The following is a 12,498-nucleotide window of genomic DNA, read 5'->3' as shown; positions in this document are numbered from 1 at the left end:
AACAATAAAAAAAGAAAAGACCTAACAGAGTAATAGAGCCTGGGTAAAGCTCCAGTAAGGAGGTACAGCAAGAGAGTGAGACATTAGGTAGTGCTGGGTAGCACAGGGACCTGCTGGTCCTCTAGAAGAAATTTCAAGTCTTCCCACCTTCCTCCAGACCCCTGCTTGCTGGGTTGAATCAGCACATAGTCCCTGCCCTTGGAGAGTTGGGCATATAGACACACAAACCTTTTTATCCTCCCAGGCCAGGTTACCTACCTGTGGCCTCCCTTGTGAAGACATTTTTGACTCTGGGCACAGAAAGAATTGTTCTTTCCCATGGAATACTACAAACTTTACAGGTGTTACTCCACCAATTGCTTGCTCATACAATGAGTCTCCTGGAGCAGGGGACCTGGGCGAGTTCCCTTTATAGCCCAGTGTGTGTTGTAGTCAAAGCCTGGGATGAAAGTAATGTCCTCACAGGCATAAGGCTGGAGAAACCCAGCTGGTCATGGGGTGAGTAGAAAAGCAGGCTTTTGGAGGAAAGATCAGGATAGACGATAGACGAGAGATGGTAGAGTGGGGGAGGCAGCTTTTGGAGGTTATTGTTGGATTTCTAAGTCTGACAGAGGCCAGAATCTTGGATTCACATGCCTTTTGTGTCATTTTCTAAGGCTCCTTGGGACCTTTCCTGGCGTGAGTTAGTTTACTTATGCAGTAACGCCTGCATGACTAAAGAGGAAAAAAAATACGCTAATAAGATAAAGCATTTCTTTTAAGCTGTATTCTTACCTTAAAGCTCCAGCTGAGAGTTAGCAGCCCAAGGCCTGGCCAAAGGTCAGTAAACAGGGCAGTCCTCCCTGGGTACGGCAATCTTAGCGGGTCAGATTATCATGGTGACCTTCAGCAGGCAGAAGGAACTTTGGGAGGCTCTTATGTCAGTGTGGTCAATTTGAGCCATTACTGGCAAAGTTGGTTCTGCATAGAAACAAGCCTTGTTTCCTGCCCTCATGGCACAGTGATGACTCAACTGTGGTCCAATCACTCTGCACGTTTGATACTCGAGTCATTTGGAGTAATGGATGAAGGAAAACACAATGCTCCTTCCTCTTTGTAACCACCTAGTTACCCACTGTGTACATGGGCTCGCTCATTTTTGTTTCCTCTCTCCTCGCTCTGGCAGAAAATCTAAGAGGCAGGGACTGAGAGTGTAGCTATGCTTATGGCTCAAAGAGAATTTGGCCCCGCAGGCTTGATGTTTCTTTGTTTTGCTAGAAAAAGACCTTGGCTGGCTGAACACACAGTTAATCATTTAAACAAGCAGCAACAGGTTGATTTACCCGACTCTCTCCTCCCCTTTTAAGGAAACTGATGATATCAAGCTGTGCCAATTGAACAGATGACCAGCCACCAGGTTTCATCAATAATTTCCAAATCTAAGCTACTCTCTTTCCACCTTGCCTGAAGGTAAAAGTAGCCTAAAGCTTGGGTTAAGGTGGTCTTTTGGGACAACTGTCCATTTCTCAGTTCTGCTGACTCACTCAATAAATCTTTTTCATTCTCCACCAGCTTGTCCTCAATTCACTGGGTCCCTTTTGAGTGGCAATTAAATGGACTTGGATTCAGTAATGGTGGAAAGTTGACTCAGGGCCAGATGCACACAGCTCTCAATGGGCTCCCATTCATTTGATGATCTTAGCTGTGATTTACTTTCTCCATCTATGAAATGTGAGTGATAGTACCTGTCTCCAGTTTATGCTTTAATATTAAAAACAACCAGGGAAATGGAAAACATCCTGCTTAGCACATAGTAAGTGCTGACATCTTTCCTTGTCCTTTAAGATGTATTCATCAACACTTTAATGCAGTGAAAATAGAAGGGAGACTAGCGTTCAAATGTATATTTATGTATACCATATCTTTCCCTACAAAAGATATACTTTGATGGAGGCAGATTATATTTCCTGGTGTCCTTGGCTACCTGAAAAATCAAACTGATTACATGTTAAGTAATCTCTGAACTGCTGCTCTTCTGCCAGCTCCCAATCTGTTCATCATCTAGTAGTTTTCTTTCCCAAATTCAAGTGTAATTCTGTACCCACCTGAGGTCCTGCCAAGAGTTGCCTTGCCTTCTTTGACCCTGTGCACTTCATTTTTGACACCTCTCATGCCTCTTCTTTTCCAAAGGGATTTTTCTGTTTTAGCTGCAAGCTATTTTTCTTCCATCTTATCTCTTCCCCATGCTCTTATTCTAGTGCTGTCAACCTTAAACCCATGGCTGCTACAAGTTCTCAGCACTAATTCATAATCTTTTTCTGTTGTTGAAGTCCTTCATGTCCAGCTGTCTGCTCAGGTGTCTACAACACCAGAACCACCCTGCATCACATGTTATCATCTTTCACACCTGAAGCATCAGCTTGAACTTCTCCCCCTACCCAACAATGTCGTTTAATTATTTCACATGTATTTCTTGGAGCAGCTGTAAACAGGGAGTAAGCGACCAGCTCTTACAACCTCAGCATTTGCAATAGGTACCATTGTTTATAGCTGCTTCCTTCACATTCACAGTGATCAACTGTGACATTGTGTAACCTTCCAGCAGCTTTGTTTCCCTTCTGGTTGCACACATGCAGCATAAAGTCTATACTCAGTTCAGATCAGCTAGCCTCTGGTTGTTTATGGTCCAAAGTCTGGATGTTTCCACCCAGAATCCAAGGCCTTCCTTAACATGACACCATCTATATCATGGGCCCTTGCCACCACCTGAACTGAACAACCTACTGTTCCCTGAATGTATCCCATAGTTCCCTCCCCACTTCACTCCTGTTATTCTCCCTGCCCCACATGTTCTTAATCCATTTCCATGGCGTCAGAGTCATCAGTTTCAAAGTCACTTTTTTCTTGAAGCCTTTCCTTAGGTTCCACTTAAAGTGATCTAGTCTGTGAACGACCAGTGCTTTTTTACAACAGTTTTATTGAGATCTAATTCACATACTATATACTTCACTCACTTAAACTTTTCAGTTCAGTGGCTGTTTAGTTGTGCAACCATTGCCACCATCAACTTTAGACAATCAACTTTAGACAATTTTTATCATATCATATAGAAACCGTAGGACTGGGGGCTTAGTTCTGTGGTAGAAGTGCTTGTCTAATGTGTGAGGCCCTGGGTTCAGTTCTGCAGTACTGCCAAAACAATCAAACAAAACCCCTTACCAATTAATAGTTGCTACTCATTCATCCTATCCCTCAGGTTTAGGTAGCCACTAAGCTATTTTGTGTCTCTGTAGACTTGCTTATTATGGATATTATGGATATTTTATATAATAAATATAAATTAAATCATGAAGTATGTCATGCACATGTGCTATGGTTTGAATATGTTCCCCAAAGTTAGAAACTTAATCTCCAATGGCAGTGTTGAGAGGTGAGACTTGAGATCATGGATCAATGTTGTTATCACAAGAGTACGTGTGTTACAAAGGCAAGTTGCTCTTGCTCTCTCTCAGCATGTGATGTCTTCTGCATTGTTATGATGCAACGAGAAGGCCCTCACCAGATGTGGGCCCTTGATCTTAGACTTCTAGCTCTGGAACTATAAGAAATAAATCTCTAGTCTTTACAAATTTCCTGCTCTCGGCTATTCTGTTATCATAGCACTGGGCAGGCTGAGGATGAAGGAGGAAGCAGCTCACCCATCCCTCCCATCGGGCTGACCTGGAGACAGCACACTCTTCTGCAAAAATATCTACCCCCACTTCCTTTCCACACTATTGCCTTTTTATTTTTGACCTGAATGACATTCCAAGAAGCAAGGAACAATTTGTTGATGATTTTCTTTTAAATCCTGGATATATGAATTCTATCTCACCTGTATTTTGATAGTTAATATGTATTATATTGGTTCTTAAAACAAAGCTGCTACAGTTTGGATCTTGATTGTCCCCCATAGGCCACTGTGCTAAAGTCTTGCTCCCTGCTCCCCAGCTTAGAGCTATTGAGAGGGGGTAGAACCCTTAAGAGGTGAGGCCTGATGGGAAGTTTTAGGTCATTGGAGGACATAACCTTGAAGGGGATTCTGGGATGCTGGTCTGTTGTTGGTTCTCTGTCTCTTTCTTGTTCTGGCCATGAGGTGAGCAGCTTTCTTAGCCACATGCTCCCACAGTGATGTGCTGCTTCATCACAGCCCCAAAACTGAGGGGCCAACTGACCATCTACTGAAACCTCCAAAACTGTGAGCCCAAATAAACCTTTCCTCTCCTTAAGTTGATTTATGTTAGGCATGTTACAGTAAATGCAAAGTTGACTAATAGTAACTGAGGCAAGAAGAATCCTATTTTAGCCATAAATTACATAATTAGCTTGCACATAAAGATGTACAAATATAAATGTATATTTTTTGATGAATTTTCATAAAAACCAAAGTGCATATGAGCACCCAGATTAAGATACAGGGGCCTTACCAACGACTCAGAAGTCCTTCCTGTGTTCTCTTAGTCACTTCCTCCCTTCAAGGAAGTCCTGACTGCTAATATTACTGATTGGTGTTGCCTGTATGTGAACATTATATTCTGTTGAACCAGATGAAATTGCTGATTTATTTTTATCCTTAAAATGGTAATTTTATTTGGTTCCATCTAGTATAGATAAGATAAAATGAAATTATACTGTGCTTGCATCTATCTTTTGTCCAACATTGTGCCTGTGAGTCAGTCAGGTTGTTACATGTAGTAATGTGGTTGTTTTTGCATTGTGTTTAGTTTTATTTTTCCATTGTATTGCAAAAGGGTGAAAAATGAGCTGGGGAGATAGGGTAGAGCACTGAATTTGTCTGCACCTTAGATATGCAGACAGTCAGCATGGTTGTATCAATCTACTCATCTACAGTATGTACCAACAACAATAGAGAATGAAACAGTTTTAAATCATTCCGCTTAGCACTGCAAGGCATCAAAAACCTAAGAATAAGTCTAATATAGGATGTGCAAGACTGCTAAATAAAAAACAATACAACATAATTAAAAATTAAAAATATCCAAATAAATGGATGGATTTACCATGTTAATACATCAAAGAATCAATAATGTAAGTATGTCAGATGTAATTCTTCAAATGTAATTCTTATCAAATCCCAGCTTAATTTTTCCAATAACAGAAGTGAGAAGTTGATTCTAAAATTTATATAAAGATGCAAAGTCAAGAATAGTCAAGTCGATGTTGAGAAAGGACGAAGCTAGAAAGCTTATGTTGACTTGACATCTAGACTTATAAAGTACATTAATTAAGGCAGTGTGGTATTTGAGAACTGATAGACAATGAAACAGAATGCACAGTACAGAAACAGATTCATGAGTAAAAGCTGTCTGATTTATGATGCTGGTTGCACTACAGTGGGGGTGGAGAGAGTCTTTCAATAAATAGTGCTGGAGAAACTAAGTCCTCACCCCATTGTATGCTGCCAACTTAAATAACAATGAGAGATTCTCCAAAGAACAGTGGTATTTATTTGGGAACAGCAGAGCATTGCAGTGGGATACACATGCCATAGTAAACTATGACCATACTCAAAAAGGTTTAAGCAAAGGGAAGTTTTTTTAAAAGAGCAAAAATGAGGATTATAGAAGATATTTTGAAACAATAATCCTTGGCAACGAGAGTTAATAATGAGGGTGGCACCAGTCTGATTCTGAACATACAGTTGCTGGATAGATGCTCTTGGAGAAGTATGTTTTGTGTAAGGCTGTGTGGCCTCTGTGCAAGGTTGGGGTTCTGGCAGTTTTTGGTGCTAGCTATAATTAGGCAATTCTACCTGAGAACCCTTTCTTCATAATCTCCCAGCCTTATTTACTTTTTGTTATGGTTGACACACCTACTCCATTTTAATTCTGACAACTCTTATAATGCTATCCATAAAAATAACTTATAGCTGAATTGTGTAGATCTAAGTTGAGAGCTGAAACAAGAAAGATTTTCAAAAAAAGTATTTTTATGACCTTTGAAGGCCAAAATTTATTAAACAGATTGAAACAGACACTACTAAGGAAAACAACAATAAAACTGAAATTAAAATGAACATATGTTAATAAAGAAACCAGTAAGACAGTAAAAATGCAAATGACAAAGTGGGAAAAAGATATTTATGAAATACAAGTTGTTAAAAAACTAATATCTAGATCATATAAAGTACAACTCCTACAAATCAGTGTAAAAAAGACTGACAACCCAATAAGAAGTTGGAAAAAAGATTTGAACAGGTACCTCACAAATGACCATTCAGATGCTAACAACTGCAATTACCTGAAAAGTACATTCAATCAATTAATTTAAATGCATTTAACTAAAAATCAAGTCACAGTTTTAATACTACTCATGACCACCAGCATGCCTAAAGTCAGGAAGGCAGGTGGTACCAAATTTTGGTGATGATGAGAAGCTGGGATCCAGTTGTAGTGGCTTTTCCTTTTCTTTTTACCTTTCTGTGTTTTCCGCATTGTATACTGAATTCATGTTTCTTCATAATCAGAATATAATGATATTTTTCTTCAGCTTAGCATCTTATTTTCTTAGTGCTTCTTTTTTTTTTGTGGTTCTAAGGCTTGAACTCAGGGCTACACACCTTTTTTTGTGATGGGTTTTTTCAAGACAGGGTCTCATGGACTATTTTTGCTTGGGCTGGCTTTAAACTGTGATCCTCCTGATCTCTGCCTCCTGAGTAGCTAGGATTACAGGCGTGAGTCACCAGTGCCCAGATGTTAGTGCTTCTTAACTCTTATCAAAAACCAAAGGACAGGCAGATAAACTAAAGGACAGGATGTATCAAGATGTACCTGGCAGGTTTTAGCCTGGTTCCTCAGAGGGCCTTGGCTAATTTCATGGGACTAGGTTGTGGAAGGCAATCTAAGGGGCAGAATTTCTAATTTTTTGAAGGGAGAAGTTCAGCGGGAACAGACTAGGATGGCTTATCTCAAAAGATTGAGTGTGAGTGACTTTGATATTGGGTGACTCATTGTCTTGCTGAATAGTTGATGGGGCCAATGACAGGCTCTTGGTGTCTGCTGCTACTTCTGCTGTAGCTATTCTAAGACCTTGTACAATGATATACTCTCTCCAGAAAGTGTTACTGTCTCTGCCCATTCCAAGTACACAGTGGGGTCTTCTAGTACAGTAGTTTTTCTCTGGGCACCTGTCTTCAAAATGAGTGTCTCAACCAGTGTAAGAGGGGTTTTTTGGACACTATAGTTACTGTTCCTCAAAGTTCTAGTCAATAAACTGCCTTAGTGTATTGTTTAGTACTTTCCTTTATTTAAATCAATATATTTTTTAATACAGTGATGACATAACCATATGTCTTATTATATAGGCAATAAGATACCTAGACCCTGTTCTAGGAATTTCAGTTTTTACTTTTTCATTTAGATCTCTAGCAACCATGTGAGGTGGCCACTATTGCTGTTCCTGCCATGAGAACTGAGGTACTTGAAGGGTACTTACTTGGCTTCAGATCACAGCAGCAGAGCTTGGATTTAAACACCAGAAGTTAGATTACTGGGGACATGTATTTTTTTTGGGGGGGGGGTGTCCTTCAAGGGTATTTTTGACCCCAGCTCCTTCATTTCTCTCTTTGCTCCTGGGCTCCCATGAAGTTAACAGCCTCGTCCACTGTGCATCCCACCACAATGTCACCACAGGCCCAGCAGAAATGGGGCCAGGTGACTGTGGACTGAAACTTCTGAAGCTGTGAACCAAAATGAACCTTTTCTTTTTTTAAGTTGATTTGTATTTTGATTTTGATTATATTTTGTTGCAGTAATGGAAAATTGACCTAGTGACAGTGGGTCACTTCCCTTGATGCTAGACCCCCCCAGGTTGTATTTCTGGAGACAAAAGGCCTCTGCTTCTTTCTTACAGCACAAGTTACCCTGGAAGCCCTCCCCCAGATGCCTGAGGGAGCTCTGGGTCACATCCTTAAAACAGTTTTAACTTGAAACTCTCATCTATAAAGGGGTAATTTGGTGGATTAGGATATGAAGCAATACCACTGTTTTTTTTTTTTTTCCCACTGGTAGGGATTGAACACAAGGCCTTGCACATGCTAGGCAAGTGCCCTACCACTGAGCTACATGTTCAGTCTTTGGTTTTGTTTAAGCTCAAGTTGGCCTTGAATTAGGTATGTAGCTTAGCATGCCCTCAAACTCAGGATCCTCCTGCCTCCATCCCCCAAAAGCTGTGATTATAGGTGTACACCACCATGCCATGGTATGAATTTTTTTTTATAGTGCTGGGGATCAAACCTAGGACTTTGTGCATGCTAGGAACCAGTACCACTTTTTTAAAATATAACTTTTTAAAAAGTTAACATCATCTGAAATTCATTTTTATCTAAGCAGCTCACAGTCCCACCCATCTTTCAAAGTTAATAGCATACTTTATGTTTAAATCCATTTCATTTAAAGGACTAACTAAAGGCAAAGCTACAAATACACTCTTTCTTTGATTACTTACAGTTGGTGTTTTAAGGCAAGCGTCCTGTCACTGGCAAAGCAGTTGGGGTCCAGATCCTGGCTTTTCTGAGAGGGCCTTTCACCAGGGCCCTCCTTCAGGTCATTTGAGTGCCCTGACTCAAGGTTACTGGCAGCATAGGAAGCCAATTACTATTGGTTCTGCCATGGAGGGGTGTGGCCACATCTTGGCAAAGTTGTATGCCATAGGTTGCAGTGGCTTTTCTTCTTCAAGAGCTCATTTTCCAGAATCACCCTATCAGGGCTCTGATTAATGAGTTTACTTTTGATAGCATTGACCACACAGGTATGTATGGAATCAGGGTTGGATTTCTGTCCTCTGGGGACAAGTGCACACATCATGCTGACTTCATTCTGTATGTGGGAGGAAGTGAGGAGGGAGCAGCCTTAATGAAAACTAGGTCACAGTGAGAGGACAGAGGGCTTTCTGTGCTTCCTGTGAAGTTTAGGGGCCCTCGGGACAGCTTTCTTCATAATATTCTCAGTCTTAACAATTTCAATTTCACATTCTCTTCAAGGTTCATCTATATTGTAGCGTGTATCGGTACTTCATCCTTTTTTATGGCTGAATAATGTTCCATTGTATAAATATTCTGTGTTTTCTTTATCCATTTATCAGTTGATGGAAATCAACTGATTTTGGTTGCTTCCTCCTTTTGGATATGAAGAGTAATGCTGCTATGCATATTTGCATACAAGTTTTCATATCTATCTATCTATCAATAAAAACACACACATATGGCTGGAGACAGAGGTAGTGCTGGAGGATTTTATTAAAGACACAGACATAGCAGATGGAAGAGGTATGGGGGACAAGGGTAAGAAGAGGTATTCAGCTACACAAAGTAGAATAGCATGAAGGGGGGAGGCTCACAAACACAGGTGTACTGCCCATAGCTGGTGACTAAGCATCATTTTCCATTAATCCTGTAGCAGAACTGATGCAGATGGGCATGGGTGTTACATCTTCTGTTCTAGGCATTGGTAGAGGTGGAGATGGTTCATGTGGTCTTAGACCTTTTACTCAGCCCTAGTCAGAGTCTCACTATCCTGACAGTATCAAGTAGAAATTGGGGATAATTCATCTGTAGGATCCACACACATCTGAGGTCTGTTTTCTGAGGGAGAGGCCTGTCATTAGCTTCAGTATGCTCAGGGAAGAGATTAGCATCCCCTGCTGCCTCTGTGGGACTCTCTCTGCCTGTCACGAGCTGCTCTTGGCACTTTTTCCTGGCTCATGAGGATGAGATCTTTATGCTCTCAATTCCTAGTTTCTTCTTCTTTTATATTTTGCAACATTCTTTATGTAGATCAAAAAATTGAAGAATTAGTATAAATTTGTCTATTTTTATTGAGTTGTAAGGCTTCTTTATGTATTCTAGACATAAGTCCTTTGTTATATGTATGATTTGCAAATATTTTCTCTGATCATGTTGGTGGTACTCTTCACTTTATTGATAGTGCCTTTGAAGCACAAAATTTTAAATTTGAATTTACCTATTTTTAAATTTTGCTGTTTTGTGCTTTTGCCAATGTTCTTGACACTCCTGGTCTTAGACACCTATCTTCAGCTTTTTGTGTGATCAGAATTTCTGTTCCTACTTTGCTTTAAGTTTTTACTTTAACTTTCAGGAAACATAAATCACTTCTCCATCTCCTGGTAAGTATCTATCTCTTCCCCAGAACTGTGGGCAGTGTACCTACTGCTGGGGGCTTTGGTAAGGTCTGGGTCACCAATGGGTAGAAGCATCAGATTCTGCCCTTCCATCCAGTTTTGGGTTCTGACAAGTCTTCATATGTCATCCCAAAGAGAGCGCTGATGTCATTCAATGAGGAGATTGGGTTGCTAGCAAATCATCTTAGGGAGCTCACTTTTTGAAGTTAGTATTGATTCATCCTTTGTGTGATTATGAAGAGAGAGAAAAAGAGGGGCAGAGAAGAAGGAAGGAAGGGAGGGAGGGAGGAAGAGAGAGAGAGAGAGAGTGAGAATGAGAATGAAGATATGTTGTGGTTTGCTAAGATTAGTAAGGGTGCACTTGCCCTGCTCTCAATATGCATTGTGGCAGATAGTTATTTTATCAGAGTTCCTTGACTATAAGCAACAGGAAGTGACCCTGGTTAAGTAGGGAACAAACATTCTTTATTGGGAGGATATGGGATGACTCACAAAACTGAGGAAAAAGAAAGAACCAGGATAGGAAGTAAAGCGGCTCTGGGAATCTAGAAAGCTCTAAGGACCACCTCTCTTTAGAGCACTTCTTTCGAGTTCAGTGGGCAGCATATTACTTTAGTCTGCTCATAATTAAAATTCTAGAGTACAGTATCTGAGCAATCTACTTTGAGTTATGTGTTTACCCTTTGGCCAAGGGAGGGTGGGGTTCCTTCATTGATAGTCCCATGAAGTTGTATACATTTGAAACAGATCAAATAAAGGCAAGAGATTAGAAGTTGTGAGACCAGTCTTATTTTACTTCAGCATTAAGCAACAGTTCCCAAAGTATGCTTTGGAAATACTGGTGGACACTGAGACCCTATCAGTAGGTCTACAAGGACAAAATGATTTTCCTAGCAGTAAGATGATATTTGCCATTTTAATACTTAGGAGTGTATTATTTATGACAATGCCATTATTTTGATGACAAATAAAATTAGTAGTGTGTAGTCCTGTGTTTAATAAAATTTTTCAGTTTTAATTTCTAATATGGAATATATTGAAAGGTGTAACCCACATAAACAAGATCTATTTGGAACCCTGGGATCCTGCAACTAGAAGGTTTGAGAACCATCGGTACAGAGCATAATAATGGGGGGCCTCTGCTAGTATCATGCAAAGGACCGTGTGTATAGTTTGATATTAGGGAGTTTTCAGCGGATTTGAGCAGGAGAATGACATATTTGGAGCTATATTTTAAGTATAATGTGGAAATAGAATGTAAAATGGGTAGAAGAAACAGTAGTGAAGAATAGGAGGGGAATTGCAAGGGTGCTATAAGAGCCCAGGTGAGCCAGGTGCTAGTGGCTCGTAGTTGTAATACTAGCTACTTGGAAGGCTGAGACTAGGAGGATTGTCGTTCAAGGCCAGCCAGGGCAAATAGCTCATAAGACCCCCCCATCTCCAAAATAACCAGAGCAAAATGGACTAGAGGTGTGGCTCAAGTGGAGAATGCCTGCTTTGCAAGTACAAAGTCTTGAGTTCAAACCCAGTCACACACACACACACACACACACACACACACACACACAAAACCTGAGGTGAGAGGGTACACACTATTGAACCAGGAATGAGTGTGGGAAAGAGAAGACCAGTAGTCAAAACATTATGAAACAGTATGGAGGTGGCCATTACTGAACCCACCAGATGTTGAACATGGAAGTTACTAGAGAGTGACATGTTAAGAATGACCAATGGAGATTTATCCTGTGTCTGTCTCACAGTGCATCCAGTCCCTAAGTGGGCTTAGGGACTTTCTCAGTTCTTGGATGCAGAGTTGTCATGAACATATATTAAGTAGCAATAGAATCCCCATGTTTTTGCCCTGACCTGGGGAATAAGGGTTACTATGGTGGTAAAGGCCAAGTAGCACCCACCAGGACTGCCACTCCCTAGGAAAACAGTAAACCAAAAGTAATACCACATTTCTGGGGCAACTGAAGAGATTAGTGCCATCATTGAGGACTTGAACAATGCAGGGACAGTGATTCCCACCACATCCCTATTCAACAATTCTGCTTATGAAGACAAGTGGATCTTGGAAAATTTGAGTGCATGATTCTAAGCTTAACTAGCTGGTGATTCCAACTGCAGCCCTATATCACATGTGATTTCATTGCTCAAAAAATGGACACATTGTATGTAGCTATTGACTGGTGAATTCATGTTTCTCTATTCCTATCAACAGGTGCACCAGAAGTTTTGCTTTCATCTGGCAAGGCCAGAAATACAACTTCACTGTCTTCCCCAGGGTGTATCAACTCTCCAGTCCTCAGGTATCATACT

The 12,498-nt window shown here is 40.6% G+C and overlaps 1 protein-coding gene and 1 long non-coding RNA gene across 6 annotated transcripts in view; one reads left to right on the top strand and one right to left on the bottom strand.

The window, feature by feature from the left end:
* Positions 1-1,210, bottom strand: part of Sult1c2 (sulfotransferase family 1C member 2) — a 33,464-nt gene extending 32,254 nt beyond the window's left edge. Inside the window, exon 1 of the mRNA XM_020153472.2 lies at positions 775-1,210. The gene's annotated coding sequence lies outside the window, so the exon portion shown is untranslated. The remainder of the gene's footprint in view (positions 1-774) is intronic.
* The window catches only part of LOC109678892 (uncharacterized), a 243,798-nt gene that overhangs the window by 114,603 nt on the left and 116,697 nt on the right, over positions 1-12,498 (top strand). For all 5 annotated transcript variants that reach the window (XR_012439861.1, XR_012439863.1, XR_012439864.1 and 2 more), the window contains one exon: positions 12,401-12,488. This is a non-coding gene — a long non-coding RNA (uncharacterized lncRNA). The remainder of the gene's footprint in view (positions 1-12,400; positions 12,489-12,498) is intronic.

The sequence above is a fragment of the Castor canadensis genome, chromosome 12 (genome assembly GCF_047511655.1).
Source record: "Castor canadensis chromosome 12, mCasCan1.hap1v2, whole genome shotgun sequence".
NCBI lineage: Eukaryota > Metazoa > Chordata > Mammalia > Rodentia > Castoridae > Castor > Castor canadensis.
Note: the sequence above shows the minus strand (reverse complement) of the source record. Positions and strands in the feature narration are given on the sequence as shown.